The sequence below is a fragment of the Chiloscyllium punctatum genome, chromosome 48 (genome assembly GCF_047496795.1).
Source record: "Chiloscyllium punctatum isolate Juve2018m chromosome 48, sChiPun1.3, whole genome shotgun sequence".
Lineage (NCBI taxonomy): Eukaryota > Metazoa > Chordata > Chondrichthyes > Orectolobiformes > Hemiscylliidae > Chiloscyllium > Chiloscyllium punctatum.
In genome coordinates, this window is record NC_092786.1 from 56,789,722 (window position 1) to 56,808,129 (window position 18,408).

Here is an 18,408-nt window from a genome sequence, read left to right on the forward strand (position 1 = left end):
TCTATCCATGCCCCTCATAATTTTGTAAACCTCTATAAGGTCACCCCTCAGCCTTTGACGCTCCAGGGAACACAGCCCCAGCCTGTTCAGCCTCTCCCTATAGCTCAAATCCACCAATCCCGGCAACATCCTTGTAAGTCTTTTTTAACCCTTTCAAGTTTCACAACATCTTTCCGATAGCAAGGAGACCAGAATTGCATGCAATATTCCAACAGTGGCCTAAGCAATGTCCTGTACAGCCTTAACATGACCTCCCAACTCCTGTACTCAATATTCTGACCAATAAAGGAAAGCATACCAAACACCTTCTTCACTATCCTATCTACCTGCGACTCCACTTTCAAGGAGCTATGAACCTGCACTCCAAGGTTTCTTTGTTCAGCAACACTCCCTATACCATTAAGTGTATAAGTCCTGCTAAGGTTTGCTTTCCCAAAATGCAGCACCTCGCATTTATCTGAATTAAACTCCATCTGCCACTTCTCAGCCCATTGACCCATCTGGCCCAGATCCTGTTGTAATCTGAGGTAACCCTCTTTTCTGTCCACTATACATCCAATTTTGGTGTCATCTGCAAACTTACTAACTGTACCTCTTATGCTCGCATCCAAATCATTTATTTAAATGACAAAAAGTAGAGGACCCAGCATCGATCTTTGTGGCACTCCACTGGTCACAGGCCTCCAGTCTGAAAAACAACCCTCCACCACCACCCTCTGTCTTCTACCTTTGAGCCAGTTCTGTATCCAAATGGCTAGTTCTCCCTGTATTCCATGAGATCTAACCTTGCTAACCAGTCCCCCATGGGGAACCTTGTCGAACACCTTACTGAAGTCCATATAGATCACATCTACTGCTCTGCCCTCATCAATCTTGTTTGTTACTTCTTCAAAAAAACTCAAAGTTTGTGAGACATGATTTCCCATGCACAAAGCTACGTTGACTATCCCAAATCAGTCCTTGCCTTTCCAAATACACGTACATCCTGTACCTCAGGATTCCCTCCAACAACTTGCCCACCACCAAGTTCAGGCTCACCGGTCTATTATTCCCTGGCTTGTCTTTACTGGCCTTCTTAAACAGTGGCACCATGTTTGCCAACCTCCAGTCTTCCGGCACCTCACCTGTGACTATCGATGAAACAAATATCTCAGCAAGAGGCCCAGCAATCACTTCTCTAGCTTTCCACAGAGTTCTCGGGTACACCTGATCAGGTCCTAGGGATTTAACTACCTTTAACCGTTTCAAGCCATCCAGCACTTCCTCCTCTGAAATCTGGACATTTTTGCAAGATGTCACCATCTATTTCCCTACAGTCTGTATCTTCCATATGCTTTTCCACAGTAAATACTGATGTAAAATATTCATTTAGTATCTCCCCCATTTTCTGTGGCTCCACACAAAGGCTGCCTTGCTGATCTTTGAGGGGCCCTATTCTCTCCCTAGTTAATCTGCCATCCTTATCTGGTCTGGTCTGCATATGACTCCAGACTCACAGCAATGTGGTTGACCCTTATCTACCTTCTGGGCAATTAGGGATGGGCAATAGATGCTGGCCCAGCCAGTGATACCTTCACTGCATTAATGAATAAAAAAAACCCTGTCAGGGATTCTAGTCCCTGTTATTTTTGAATGGACTGGGTGGGAGGAGAAATGGTAACCTGTATATCCTTGGATCCCAGAAGCAACATCCCCTATGAGGCAACAGCTATCTCCACTCACATGGAAAATGTTTAGGGAATAAGCAGGAAGATGGCACTTGAAAATGATGTCACTTAATGAGACAGTGTAGATGAACTGAATGATCTCCGTCCATACCATTTTTGGGACTCAGGGATGTGTGATTTTATTGAGGTTAGTGTCTGAAACCTGAAGTGTACAGATTAGACCTGGTAGGGAGCCCTTTGGGATTATTAAAGTAGACATGCATGTGTTAAAATGTATCTAAACTAATTGTAACTGTCAAAGCTGTCAAGATATTTACTCTGCCCATCTTTAATTTTAGAAAAGTTCAGATTTTAAATCAAGTTTGTTTTCAATTTCACTCTGTTGACATAAGCCTGAGATCATTAAATAATCTGTGCAGTATGATGGATTTCAGAACCTATTGTTATCACAGACAGTTGCCTGTTAATTGAACAATTTGATTGACAGCTCAAAGTGGTCATAGAAAGAAGGGTGTGTTTTTGTTAAGGTTAAGTACTTGAGGGAAACGTTTATTTTCAAAAGAGATTAGAATCAAAATAACCTAAAACAGGACAGAACAGACCCTTCGGCCCACCATGATGTTATTCGAAATTGAATCCATCTGCCTGCAACTGGTCTGTATGTGGTTGAGACATTTAAATGTATCGGATTTTTTTTAAGTCAAAGATTTTTTTAAAATGATGTTGTCAAAAAACATAATTAAATTTGATGCCAGTTTGGGTCCCAAGAGCTGCTCTTTGTGGATTTTAAGTAAGTTGGCGTGAAGTAGGTATGGCCAGAGATGAAGGATTGGATGGGAATGGGTTGGAATGATTTTTCACTACGTTGGCCCAGGGGCAATGAAGAGTTAAGGGGTATGGATCAGAATAAGGTATGAGAGCTCACAGGAAGGAGTTGGAGGCAGAGGGTGGCATCATTGATAGGAGCAATCATGATGAGGTGGATAGAGCGACATAGATTGACATGGAAGATATGAGAGGTTCTGGGAATAGGTAGGGACATGAGACAGTGTGTGAATGGGGCATGGATGTGTTTATAGGAGATCCAACAGAATGAGTTGGATGTGATACAGTCATAGAGTCCTACAGCATGGAGAAGACCCTTCAGCCCAAACTGCTCCATGCCGACCAAAATGTCCGTCCACGCTAATCCCATTTCTCTGCACTTGGCCCATACCCTTCTAATCCTTTCCTACCCATGTATTTGTCCAAATGCTTTTTAACTGTCATTAATGTATCCACCTCAACCACTTCTTCTGGCAGCTCATTCCATATGCGCACCACCTTCTGTGCAGAAAAGTCACCCCTCAGGTTCCCTTTTATATTTTTCCTATCTAACCTTTATTTGATGCCCTCTAGTCCTTGATTCTCCAACCCTGGGAAAAAGACTGAGTGCTTTCACCCTACCCATGCCTCTCATGACCATATACACTTCTATAAGACCCCCCTCAGTCTCCTACACTCTAAAGAAAAACGTCCTAGCTTGTCCAACCTCTCACTTTAACTCAGTCCCTTGAGTCCTGGCAATGTCCTTGCAAACCTTTTCTGCATTCTTCAGTGTTGTCCCTTTTCTATTAATCCTGCAGGTGTTGGTGCATCCTGACAGACCTTCAGCACTGGCCACTTCCACAGCCAGCAGTCTCTACTCTCATGCCAGGGGCCAATCAGAGTAGCTCCTAGAGAAGCAGAGCTTTCCTCCAATCAACAGGCCAAACATTGGAGTCTTGTTCTCCCGGGTGGGTTCGGAGAGCTGAGAGAGCCCCCGAGTATTCTCTTCTTACTCGGGAATGAAAATCCAGGCCATCATCATTCAAATGTAATTGAGACAGTGTCCACTTTCACAAGTGGAGTCATAAAAAAAGTCTCATGGAACTCTAGTAAAGAAGAAAAGGGGAGATCTCCCTATGTCCTGCTGAATATTTCACTTCAATCAACTTCACTAAGAACAGATTACCCCAATACAACCTCTGGGAGGTTGCTGTGTGGCAATTGATTCTCACAATTTCCACATTACAACGGTAACAATACTTCAAAACCACCTCGTTGTGGTAAAATGTCACAAGGTTCATATACATGCAACTGCGCTCTCCTTATCCCTCCCTCTTATTCTGAGAGCATGGTGAGATATGGCTCACAAATGTTGGGGGGGGCTGAAATAAAAGCAAAAACCCACAGATGCTGGAGATCTGAAATAAAGCAGAAAGTGCTGGAGAAACCTAGCAGTACTTTTACCATCGACTCTCCTGCTCCTCTGATGCTGCCTGACCTGCTGTGCTTTTCCAGCACCACACTGTCAACTTCCAGACATCACCCCTGAATTTCCTGTCTCTAGATTTAAGATTCCACCCACACATTCTGTACCCCTCCAAACAGAGCAGTTTCTCTTTACCTATCTATCAGATGCTTTAATCATCTCATCACCCCACCCCTTAGTCTTCAGTACTTACCCAGTCATGGAGCAGTCTCTTGTGATGCAATGTTAGTGTCCCTATGTCAAGACCAGGAGGCCTAGATTTAAGTCTCACCTGCTCCAAAGCTGTGTTTGAGCAGATTGTTCTAAAAATACTTTAAGATTAGTCTCAGCAGACTTCTCTTCAGAATTTAACTCATTTAGCTCCAGCCTTAAATTTCAAAAGCAAAGCTCTATCTGTCAAATTTGAAATCTGATGCAAGTTTCTATGTAAGAGAATGTAATCCAATCCAGGATTTTATGAGCTGAAAATTCCAGAACAAAAACACCAACAGAGTGAGTGTAGAAAAAACAATCATGTTTCATTTCTGAAAAAGAGTCATACTGGACTTGAAATGTTAACTCTGTTTTCTCTCCACACACGTTGCCAGACCTGCTGAGTTTCTCCAGCATTCTTTCTGTTATGTTTGAAAAATAATGGATTTGAAAATATGGTGTGGGTTTCACAAATCAGGTATGCCTGAAACCTGCTGGAAACCTATATCAAAAGAACACTTACCCGAGGTCACAGAAGGTCAGAGTTTGTGATTTAATTTCACCGCCTATCTAATGAATGCAACAAAAATAACTTACTTTCCATAAGATCATAAGATGTAGGGTCAGAAGTAGACCATTCAGCCCATCAAGTTTACTCTGCCATTCAGTGACATGGTGGCTGCTCTGATAATCCTCATCCCTATTTTCCTCCCTTTTCCCCATACCCACTATTCCCTTACTGATTAAAAATCTGCCTATCTCAGCCTTGAATATACTTAACAATCTAGTCTCAAGAGCACTTTGTAGTAAAGAATTCCACATGGTCACAATCTTCTAAGAGAAGCAGTTCATCCTCATCTCTGTGTCAAATATGCAACCCCTTATTAATTCCTCACATGCATTATGATGTTATTTTATACACCTTAGATCTATGCAGAGATGACACATGTTAGTGTGCAATGTGTTTTATCTACCATGCTTTAGGATGTGTGCTCCATGCTTCAGCTTTGGCTCTAAGCCAGTTGGCTGGTTACTCCTTAAGTCTAGGTTTAACCCATCAAGTGCAGTGAGCATCAATAATAAGCAGACTCACATAAACAAATGTTTAGATCAGAGTGGTGCTAGAAAAGCACAGCAGGTCAGGCAGCATCCGAGGAGCAGGAAAATCGATGTTTCGGGCAAAAGCCCTTCATCAGGAATAGGGTTTTCCTGATTAAGGGCTTTTGCCCAAAACGTCTATTTTCCTGCTCCTCGGATGCTGCCTGACCTGCTGTGCTTTTCCAGCACCACTCTGATCTAAACTCTGGTTTCCAGCATCTGCAGTCCTCACTTTTGCCTCACATAATCAAACACAGAACAACTGAATGTAATGTACAATACAAAAAAGGTTGCAACATGCCCCAGATTCACGGTATTAGCATATCCAAGAATCACAGCCATTTCCCATCTTGTAAAAGGGAATATTATCTAAGTGTCACTCCCCCTCTTCTGAAGGTGCTGACTAATACTCATAATCTAGTTAACAGACACCCTGGAATAATTCACCTAGGCCTCTGAAATCTCAACATGAGAGGCCTCCCAGCTTCAATCCCAGCTTGAATTCTGCTCAGAAAACGTTGGCACAAATGGTCCCCCACTAACATTATCCACAAGTTGGCAAGCCCTTTAATTTTTCAGCCACAAAACATTGGAAAGTAACTAACCTCCTGGCAGGCAAAATGTGGAATTTTCCAGCCCTGGAGGTGCTACAAGCCATTTGGGAATTCAGATCCCTGAATCAAACTGATTGCTGTTGTCCAACTGTGTCCTAGACTGTCTCTCATTAGTGTAAGAGAATGGACTGAATTATTGCCAACTTTCAATTGGAGATCCTGTGTTCGAGTGCCAAATGCCTTTTCCAAGTCTTAGTTCCTCAGTAACACAAAATGACTTTCATCCTTAAATTTGTTAATAATGAATTGTGACATTTGGTCATGTAGGCTAACGACAGCAAGTTTTTTGGCAGAACCATGAGAATTTGTTTATTTGTCCTGGCATTAAGCAGAACCATTCTGTAACGCAAGGAACCTCTTTTAAATTTGAGTCCAATAAAAGGACAAAAATGGTCTGCTGGGGCTGGAATTCAAAGTAGAATTTTAGACTGCTTTCAGGCTTCAAATGTTTCTCATCTTGGTCCGTTTCCTGCCTTTACGTCATATTAATCTAAAATCCATAAGGGAAAGCTATGACATTCTGTTCTCTTAACTAAAGAGTCTTTGTCATTTTCAAAGCATTTGCTGTGAAGATGAGGAGAAATAGTTTTACTTAATGAGTTGTTATAATCTGGAAAGTGTTACATGAAAGGATGATGGAAGCAGATTCAATCAAAAATTTCAAAGGGAATTGGGTAAACACTTCACAAAGCATTTGGAGAAGAGAAATGGATTGGGATTAATTGAATAGCCCATTCAAAGAGCTGGCACAGGCACTATGGGAAAACTCATCGCCAGTATTATATTAATCAATAATTCTATGCTCCTTATTCACTAGGCACTGTACAAAAAAGAGCTCAATATTCATTGAGACCTACTAGAAGAAGAATGAAAGCAAGCAGCAAATGCTTGACACTGAGATTGTTACCCGTGTATTCCCTGTCATAGAGAGCCCTTGAACTCCACAATGTTAATGAGCACTTTTCCTGAATAAATCAGGTTTGAAGCCAAGAAAGGAAGAACGTGCATCTTCGAAGACCTCAGATTATGTCTCAGTGTTTTACAGTCAATTTATCATGGGTAGTCACTGTCATAATGTCAGAAGCAGAGCAGCCAATTTGCACACATGCAAACTCCCAATAAGAGCAAAGTGATAATGAACAGAGTCAGAAGTCACACGACACCAGGTTACAGACCAACAGGTTTATTTGAAATCAGAAGTTTTCTGAGAAGTCAGGTGAAGTGGAGGAAAGCACCTTGCGCTGTTCTAATTAAGGTGGAAAGGTCAAGGTGAAAGGTCAAAGGCAAATTATCAAGGTGATGGTGTCAAAACAGAACAGTAGATTTTACAAACACAGAATATTATGGAGGGGTTCTATGAAGCACAACATGAATGCAAGTTCACAGTTGAGGCCATCTTCATGGCTATGGAACCTGGCCATCCGTTTCACCTGACAAAGGACCAGCGCTCCGAAAATTTATAATTTCAAATAATCCAGTCAGACTATAACCCGGTGTCATGTGACTCCTAACTTTGTCCACCCCAGTCCAACACTGGCACCTCCACATCACAATGAACAGACAATGTGTTCCAGCAACATGGGCTGACAGATACACAGTCACCAGGAAGAAGACCCTTGGTCTTTTTTCAAAATACTGCAATGGAATGGTTTACACCCAGCTGAGAGGGCAGCTAGGACATTGGTTTAATGTCTGATGTGACAGACAACACCTTTAACAGTGCAGCTCTCCCTCAGTACTTGAACTAGGAATGTCAGTGTGGATATTGCAGTATGTGATGGTGGGAGTGATGAACAATCAAGGGGGTAGACATATTGTTGTATGGTATCGTGCTTTATCAACATCACACCGACATCATGTGCCAGCAGCAAACACACTGCATGTGCTTCACATAAATCACCATAAGTGAAACTCCTCAGCAGGGTGTACAGTTAGTCAGGGATACAATCACACTCAGTCAAAGAGGACATTCAATTCCAGTCAGGAGGGCTGGCCATGGTCAATCATGAGGGCTCGTTCTACCAGAGTCTGGGGATCTGTGTCCTCATCGACTACAGATTGGGCTATGGGTTAGTCCTGTAGGTCAGGTTCTTGGGATTATAGCAATGTCAGTCAGGGTGCTGTGGAGATGTCACTCCAGGTTCTGGACTGTAGTTAATCAACTAGGCAGAGGTGGGTACTGAAGATGCTGGCGATTAGAGTCAAGATAAGACCATAAGACATAGGAGTGGAAGTAAGGCCATTCGGCCCATCGAGTCCACTCAGCCATTCAATCATGGCTGATGGGCATTTCAACACCACTTACCCGCATTCTCCCCGTAGCCCTTAATTCCCCGAGACAACAAGAATCTATCAATCTCTGCCTTGAAGACATTTAGCATCCCGGCCTCCACTGCACTCTGCGGCAATGAATTCCACAGGCCCACCACTCTCTGGCTGAAGAAATGTCTCCGCATTTCTGTTCTGAATTTACCCCCTCTAATTCTAAGGATGTGTCCACGGGTCCTAGTCTCCTCACCTAATGGAAACAATTTCCTAGCGTCCACCCTTTCCAAGCCATGTAAATCCTGATGAAGGGCTTTTGCCCAAAACGTCAATTTTCCTGCTCCTCAGATGCTGCCTGGCCTGTGCTTTTCCAGCACCACTCTAATCTTGACTGTGGTTATTCAGTCAATTCAGTCTGGCCAGTCAATCCTGGGAGTTTGGGCTTTAATGGACAGGAGACTTAGCAGATCAATCCACAGAGTTCTGGGAAAGTGGGATGCTCAAGTCTGAGGGTATGGTTCATTTGATGGGATCACTGATGGAATGATTATAGTGAAAGAGGAAATTTAAGAGAGAAGGGTGGGATCTCATGGACAATAGGAGGAAATGGGAGCTCTAGGAAGGAGGAGCTGTTGGGTCACAGTTGGGTAACATGAGGAGACAGTGGATCAAAAGGGAATTTGAATTCTCAAAACCTTGGGCTTTCAGGATTGAGTGGGGATAGATTAGATTACATTACAGTGTGGAAACAGGCCCTTCGGCCCAACAAGTCCACACCGACCCGCCGAAGCGTAACCCACCCATACCCCTACATTTACCCCTTACCTAACACTATGGGCAATTTAGCATGGCCAATTCACCTGACCTGCACATCTTTGGACTGTGGGAGGAAACCCACGCAGATACGGGGAGAACGTGCAAACTACGCACAGTCAGTCGCCTGAGGCAGGAGTTGAACCCGGGTCTCTGGCGCTGTGAGGCAGCAGTGCTAACCACTGTGCCACCGTGCCGCCCACAAAACAGATATTAACAGTTATTTGAAGGACCTCAACTGAATCATGGAGAAGCTGAATGATCATCAGGCCTCCAGCAGAAAAGGGAACATGTAGGATAAGGTGATAATAGAACATAGAACATAGAACATAGAAAAATACAGTGCAGTACAGGCCCTTTGGCCCTCAATGTTGCGCTGATCCAAGCCCACCTAAACTACACTAGTCCACTATCCTCCATATGCCTATCCAATGCCCGTTTAAATGCCCATAAAGAGGGAGAGTCCACCACTGCTACTGGCAGGGAATTCCATGAACTCACGACTCGCTGAGTAAAGAATCTACCCCTAACATCTGTCCTATACCTACCACCCCTTAATTTAAAGCTATGCCCCCTCGTAATAGCTGACTCCATATGTGGAAAAAGGTTCTCATGGTCAACCCTATCTAACCCTCTAATCATCTTGTACACCTCTATCAAGTCACCCCTAAACCTTCTTTTCTCCAATGAAAACAGCCCCAAGTGCCTCAGCCTTTCCTCATACGATCTTCCTACCATACCAGGCAACATCCTGGTAAACCTCTTCTGCACCCGTTCCAGTGCCTCCACATCCTTCCTATAGTATGGTGACCAAAACTGCACACAATACTCCAGATGCGGCCGCACCAGAGTCCTATACAACTGCAACATGACCTCAGGACTCCGGAACTCAATTCCTCTACCAATAAAAGCCAGTACGCCATATGCCTTCTTCACTGCACTATTTACCTGGGTGGCAACTTTCAGAGATCTGTGTACATGGACACCAAGATCCCTCTGCTCATCCACACTACAAAGTATCCGACCATTAGCCCAGTACCCCATCTTTTTGTTACTCATACCAAAGTGAATCACCTCACACTTACCCACATTGAACTCCATTTGCCACCTTTCTGCCCAGCTCTGCAGCTTATCTATATCCTGCTGTAACCTGACACATCCTTCCTCACTGTCAACAACTCCACCGACTTTCGTATCATCCACAAACCTGCCCACCCAACCTTCTTGCCCCTCCTCCAGGTCATTTATAAAAATGACAAACAGCAATGGTCCCAAAACAGATCCTTGCGGAACACCGCTAGTAATTGCACTCCAAGATGAACTTTTACCATCAACTACTACCCTCTGTCTTCTTCCAGCCAGCCAATTCCTAATCCAAACCTCCAACTCACCCTCAATGCCATACCTCCGTATTTTTTGCAGTAGCCTACCATGGGGAACCTTATCAAATGCCTTACTAAAATCCATATACACCACATCTACCGCTTTACCCTCAGCCACCTCCTTAGTCACCTTCTCAAAGAATTCAATAAGGTTTGTGAGGCACGACCTGCCCTTCACAAAACCATGCTGACTATCCTTGATCACATTATTCCTATCCAGATGTTCATAAATCCTATCCCTTACAATTCTCTCTAAGACTTAGCCCACAACAGAAGTGAGGCTCACCAGCCTGTGTCTCAGGCAAAGACTAGAACTCACTCACAAGAAGGCAAAGTTAGAACCTTGAAAGTCAACTGCACAATATCTGCACAAAATGCCTGGCAACCCATGCAAAATGTTTCTCTTCAGGGCGGATTGAGGGTGTGTTAGGGGCGATTCCAATAATCTTAACTACGGTCATTCAATAATGATGCCAATCTGGTTTCAATTTGAATTTCAGTGGCAGGTAATTGTCTGAGAATGTACACGAAGAAATATAGTTTTAAACAATATTGACCATTGCATTGTGCACACTAATTGCCTCATGGTCATGTCAGCTAAATAAATATAAGCAGAGTAAATCTACTTAAAAGCATTACATGAACTCCTCATAACAGGAACAGATTCCATTGGTAGCACTAAGAAGCAACATTTTGGAGCAGTCACATTTGCCCACTGATGTTCTGGTCTACATGTGACCTCAGACCCATAGCAATGTGGGTGACTCTTAACTGCCCTCTGGGTAATTAGTGGTGGGTAATAAATGCTGGCCCAGCCAGTGATGCTCACATCCTATGAATGATTAAACAGAAACTGCAAGATGCAAGGACATTGTCTACATGGTGTATGGGGATCTTTACTTGGGAGGGGAGCTATCATGTTGGTGTGAGGGAGGAAGGAAATAGTCTTCAGATTAAGGATGAGTTGTTGTTGGTTGTAAGGTGAGAGTAGGCCAGCACTATGAAGCCTACTGGCTTGGTTGACTATTAAGCTCTCCACATGTCCTCATGAATAAGTCACAGACCAACCAGATTTCACTGTTCCCTCAGTGCGTAGATCACAATCCTGGAATCCCACACTTACACCTACACCCCAAACATTGAAATGGTTCAAGAAGGCACGGTGGCTCAGTGGTTAGCACTGCTGCCTCTCAGCGCCGGAGACCTGGGGTCAATTCCCACCTCAGGCAACCGTCTGTGTGGAGTTTGCACATTCTCCCAGTGTCTGCGTGGGTTTCATCTGTGTGCTCCGGTTTCCTCCCACAGTCCAAAGATGTGCAGGTCAGGTGAATTGGCCACGCTAAATTGCCCATAGTGTTTGGTGAAGGGGTAAATATAGGGTAATGGGTCTGGGTAGGTTGCTCTTTGGTGGGTTGGTGTGAACTTGTTGACCCAAAGGGCCTGTTTCCACACTGTAAGTAATCTAATCTAACCAACAAGGCAGCTCACCACCACCTTCTGCAGAGCAATTAGGAAGAGGCACTAAATTCCAGCCTTGCCAGTGATGCCCACATTCCAAGAATGGATAATGTGCCATGTCAGGTTGGTTTTCACAAACCTCTCTCAACCTCCTACCTAGCAGCTCCAGAATGTACTGTAGAATCACCTAACAGGCCAAAATAAATTAAAACCCGTTCATAGAAGGAGGATTTGAGAAACTTGGGATTCACCTTTATGAATCTAAGCTCCAAACTCAGAACTGAGAAACTTGGGCAATAGAAGCAGGAGTGGGCCATTCAGCCCCTTGATTCTGCTCCCTCATTCAATACTATCATGGCTGTTTATCCAACTCAGTCCACTGTTCCCCTTTCTCCCCTCATTCTCTGATCTCTTTAGCCCTAAGAACTATATCAGCTTCCTTCTTGAAAGCATTCAGTGTTTCGTCCTCAATTGCTTTCTGCTTCTAAGAGGCTCCCCACTGTCTGGGTGAAGACATTTCTCCACATCTCTGTTTCTTACAAAGGGAAGGTTTGGAAAGCACAAACATCAGCCCATATTGTGGCGTATTGCTGAGTGATAGAACACCATGGGGCCAAGTAGATTGTGGTCTCCAATACACACTCCCAGACTGCAATGCCCAGCATCTCCCTAACGTATAAAAGCTGCCCCAATACACGAACTGAAATAGCCTGTGATGAGCTACAGTGATAACTCATTCCCAACAATCTGGGACTCACATTTACCATCAATCCACTGGTTAACCAGTTCACATACAATTGCCCAATGGGCTAACAACACTTGTTTTAAATGGATTAACCACTGCAATAAAACTACACACAGAGGAATTTATATACACATGTTAACCAGCATGCAATCAAAGGAAATTAAACCATGATGTTCCCAGCCACAGTCTATAATGATGTCAGAACCCCCAGTTGAATTAATATTTGTAAATTGTTGCAAACTGGTATTGATAATTTAATTTAAAATCTGGGAGTTTACAGTGAGAGAGTTAAAAACTGATGCTGGTATATTCAATGCAATTCTCTGATTCTCCTTAAGGCAGCATGGGGGAAATAGTATTTATAAAGTAGCAACCCAGCCAAGAACAACATTCTGACAGCAGCATTCCCACTGCTGCTCACTGTGCAATAGTGTCTTTCCATAAACTGGGAACTTCTGACAACAAACGACTCTAGTTACAAATTACTACACTTAACCCTTTGACTACTGAGGGGGTGGGGAAGTGGAAATGTTATAGAAACCTCTAAAATTCTAACAGGACTAGACAGGGTAAACACAGGAAGGATATTCTTGATGGCTGGATGTTAAAGGGTGGGCCATTTAGGACTGCGATGAGGAGAAATGTCTTCAGCCAGAGAGTGGGGAACCTGTGGAATTCTCTACCACAGAAAGAGGCTGAGATCAAAACATTGAATGTTTTCAACCGGGAGCTAGATATAGTTCTTAGGGCTAAAGGGATCAAAGGGTAAGGGGAGAAAGTGTGAACAAGGATAGAATTGGATGATCAGCCATGATCAAATTTGAAGGGTGGATTAGGCTCGATGGGCTGAATGGCTGACTCCTTCGCTTCTTTACAGGTGAGTGGGAATTGTGGAGTTGGAGCATGTGGGGAGAGATGGGGTCAGTTGGGTTGGAAGCAAGGGAGGAGTGGCTTTCAGCGCCCTCCCCCATCCATGCCCTGATCACCCTCAACATGAAGGAAATAGAGGCGTCCCCCAAACTCTCCAACCCAGCAGGCAGACAGTGGGGAAGAAGCGGCACATGGCTCAGTGGTTAGCACTGCTGCCTTACAGCACCAGAGTCCCAGGTTCGATTCTAGCCTCGGGCGACTGTCTGGAGTTTGCACGTTCTCCCTGTGTCTGCGTGGGTTTCCTCCGGGTGCTCCGGTTTCCTCCCACAGTCCAAAGATGTGCAGGTCAGGTGAATTGGACATGCTGAATTGTCCGTAGTGTTTGGTGCGTTAGTCAGAGGGAAATGGGTCTGGGCGGACTACTCTTCAGAGGGTCGATGTGGACTCGGTGGGCCGAAGGGCCTGTTTCCACACTGTCGGGAATCTATTCTTAAAAAAAAAGCAATCAGTGTTCCCACCCACCAGGAACCGCCAGTCACAGCAGTGGCTGGATGAGGTCCTTAAGCAGTCATTAGGCAACCACTTCTGAGGGTCTCAGTGGCTGGGGAATGGAAAAGACTCCTCCCAGCCCAGACACTGTATTCCTGTGGTGCTGGTAAGGCAGTGAGATCTCCCCAACACACAACCACCTCCTTGTTTTCCTCTCCCTTCACCTTCCCCAACAGTTTTCAGGAGGAAGGTTTCTGCCCTGAGTCTGGAAAAGACGAACTCATTCTTCATTCCAATCTTGACCACACAATCCAGATTAATCATTCAATGTGCAGTCTCAGAGGCAAAGACATTAATTGTAAGAGGAGCTTCCTAATTCCAAGTTCTTTCTTTCTCCTGTTTCCTCTGGTAACTCTTCCAGTTTAACAAGTGCATGTTGAACATCCCGGGAGTTTTTCTCCCTGACAATGTGGATGGGCAGCTCATTGTAAAGGTGCTTTGAATAAAGGGAGTTCTCTCTGATGTCCTGGAACTCTTCATGAGAAATTAAGTACTTTGGGAAGTGTAGTCACTGTTACAGTGCGGGACCCAATTTCCACAAAGCAAGCTCCCACAGACAGCATTAATGTAATGGCCCAGTAATCTGCTTTATTGATATTAGTTGAGGGACAAACGTTGATCAAGGCACTAGATTTTCTGCTCTTTTTCAAATTCATGGCACAACTTTTACCGACATCTGCAGAGACAGATAGGGCTTTGAGTTAACACTTGAGCTGAAAAACAGCACTTTTGATGTGCAGAAATTCCTTTTTACTCATATTTCTTTACAGGTTGAGGTCTATTATAGTTCTCCAATGCTCCTTTAAAGCAGTTTGAAACATTTTATCGCCTCAAAGGTTCTGTGTAAACAGAACGGGAAATGCTAAGATGAATTAGAATTCCTACAGTGTGAAAACAGGCCCTTCAGCCCAACAAGTCCACACCGACCCTCCAAAGAGTAACCCACACAGACCCATTCTCCTCTCCTCTATTTACCCCTGGCTAATGCACCTAACTTATAAATCCCTGAACATTATGGGCAATTCACCCTAACCTGCACACCTTTGGATTTTAGGGGGAAATCAGAGCACTCGGAGGAAACACAGACAGACACAGGAGAATGTGAAACTGCACACAGTCACCCAGGACTGGAATCAAACACGGGTCCATTGAGCTGTGAGGCAGCAGTGCTAACCACTAAGCCACCATGCCACCCCTGAATTGAATTTCGATTTAAATGGAATGAACTATGACACAGAGATAAAAGATAAAGGTAGGTGACTGGAGTATGTAGTTTTAGGGTGTAATGTTTCTTGTTAATGTGGTTCATGTGTCCTTAGCAGAGGCAAAAGGAACATGATCAAGCCTTGCAGCTCTCAGAAGTCCCTAAGACCTTAGGGACCCTGTCCTCAAGGACGGTACATCAGGGCCCAATAACCAGGAGCTAGAGTTCTAGGGGACCCCCTTTTTCAGGTCAGTTTCAGGCCCACAGTGCTCGATTTGGGAGCTAGAGGTAAGGCAGCGGCCCATGCAGGGTACAGCAGCAGGATCCGGGAATTGCTGGCTTTACCCATGGCCGTGCATCAGCCAATCAGAGACGATTTGCCAACCAATCAGCATTCTTTCCTCCTGTTGTGATCATTTAGAACTTGGCATTCTTGCATGTGTCCTGATGAGGCCAAGATGAAAAGCTTCAGCAATAAGTCTCTCATTTCGGCAAGGTTCAAGATCTGTATGACTGAGTTTCCGTTTAAAATATGACACTATTTATTATCCTTCATGCTCTCTGGTCTATATAATGCCTGATGTCGTGAACTATAAGTCTATTTCAGATGCTTGCTGAAAATGTGTTGCTGGAAAAGTGCAGCAGGTCAGGTAGCATCCAAGGAACAGGAGAATCAACGTTTCAGGCATAAGCCCTTCTTCAGGAATTCCTTATGCCCGAAACGTCGATTCTCCTGCTCCTTGGATGCTGCCTGACCTGCTGCACTTTTCCAGCAACACATTTTCAGCTCTGATCTCCAGCATCTGCAGTCCTCATTTTCTCCTATTTCAGATGCTTGTCAAGACAGTTCAAGTATTGAAACAAAGTTCACAGAAAGTTGTTGATATGACGGAAAGAATTTTTCTTTTTTTTTTCTTTTTGTTTTATTACTTTTTTGCATTACTAGCAGGTAATAGGGCCATAAAACAACAAGAAACAGGAGCAGCAGTAGGCCATTCGGGCCCCTCAAGCATGCTGTGCCATTCAATAGAATCATGGCTGATCTGATAAATTAGTGTGACAGTAATGGCATAGAAGGAGACCAAATGCCCATCCCACCTGTGATGGATTTCTGAAAGCATTACTCAGTTAATTCCATTCTCTTGCTCCACATGCCCTGCAATTTTTTTTTGCCCTTCATGTATTTACCTAATTTTCTTTTGAAATTTATGATTAAATTTGTTTTCACTGCCCTTTCAGCTCATGCATTCCAGACCGTAACAGTTCAAACGTAAAATAAATCCCATCTCCTCCTCCGCTCCTTTTGGCAATTATTTAAAATCTGTGTCTGCTGATTACTGACACTGCAGCTGCTTAAACCAGCTAAATCAATAAATCTAACAAGGTCACTTAAAATTACATAAGTACAAACTGTATTTCCAAAGTTACACTGCAGTTTGTGCTTGTGGCATACTTTGTGTAGCACTGGGATTTTAATCAGATCCTTTAAAGGACTAATTTTCAGAGAATCCGGCTGACATACAGCTCCCGATGCTTCATCGTAGAGGTCAGTCACTCAACAGTGGGAGCTTGTGTTTCGAGAAAGCCTTTAAAATACAGAATCTCGAAAGGGGAAAAAAATAAATAGAAACAGGAAAGGTCTCCAAACTGTGCTGAAAGAGATTCAGACGAAGCAGCCAAAAGCTGATTTGGCAGGGTTGACGTTGAGTAGAATGTTTTTACAAGATGCATGAAGAAGAGGAGAAGGTGGGCAGGCCAGTGGAAGAGAGATAAGTAGAAGGAAAATCAGCCCCAGTGATTGGATGAAAGTGGATGGGATGGGGAAAAGGGTTGGAGGGAAGAAAAATGTAGGAATGGAGGTGAATCTGGATTCGATGCATTCCTTCCCTCTGTAATCAGTCCAGAAATGACTGGTCTTAAAGTCTTATAGGAGCTCACCACTTTGTTTTTTCTTCCCTTGTGTCCAGTGACTATCTCACTGCCATTGTCTTATGTGGTTAATACGAGAAACTGTAAATACTGAATGCCATAAGAAAAACGCCTCACAGGACTTTTGGTTTATGGTTTATGGCTCTCTTTCCAATATCACAATCATCACTAAAGTACAAAGTTAGGCACTTTACACATCCCTATCGTTTCCTCCAAAGCCAAGCCTCAGCCAGAGTCCCCTGGCCTATCAATCAGCATCTCCTTCTCCTCCAATATAAATTGTTGCTATTGCTACATTTCTTGCATGTGTCTTGATAGGGACAAGAGGAGAGGTTTTGGCACCTCTGTCTCTTACAGCAAGATTCAAGTTCAGAAAGTAATTTATTGACTGAAAGGCAAAGGAACCTTCTAAAATTTGATAGGTCCTGTAAAATTGCAAAATGTTTCTTCTATTTATGAGATTGGGAATTCCAACAAAATACCTTTTCTCCCACCAATGTGTTAAATGACCTTATTCTGACTGGTAAATCATTCCTTGTTTAAGAAAAAAAAAGGCAGTCACATCATCAGGACTCACTGTAAATGTCAAGTCATTAAACCAAGGTTCCTCTTCAAAGAATAACAGATTTGTTATAGTTGCAGAAGAACAACATCATCTGCGTTATTGATGTTCTGGTTAAGGAATAAATATTGACCAGCGCAGTGGGGAGAAGTCCCTCACTTTTCTTTGAAATAGTGCCATTGAATCTTTCCCATCCAATGCAAGAGAACTGGCAGAGCTTCAGTTTCACACCTCATCCAAACAGCAGCACGCCCAACATTTCCTCACTCCCACTGGAGGGACAGCCTGGATTTCTGTGGTCTGATTTAGGTGCTCACACAAAGCATTTCACTGTTAGTCAAACATTTCATTGTTAGTCAAACAGAATTTCCTCTACTCGCCTTAAGTAATTTTCCACTAAACAAAAGGGGGGGCTGCAGTAAATTTAATGAGAGATAATGGGCTGGATTTTAGGAAAGCTCTGTAATCCTTTAACAAAAAAGCCAGTGGGATCTGGGTACTGAAGCCAAGCCCCAATTTCCAACAGATCCAATTGTTGCCAGAAGAACGTGAAACTCAAACTACACTAAATCATCTGATCCCATGCTGAAATAAAAAACAGATTCCAGTTAGACTCGTCAGAGCCCTTTAACCTGCAGCATGGCATCATTCATGGGTCTGGTACTCAATCACGGCCTTGAGCTGCAGGAAGAAAGTCACAATTTGATGTTGTGTTTTGTTAAATCTTCCATCCTTTAAATGTGAAATAAACAAGCTTAAGCTTTCAG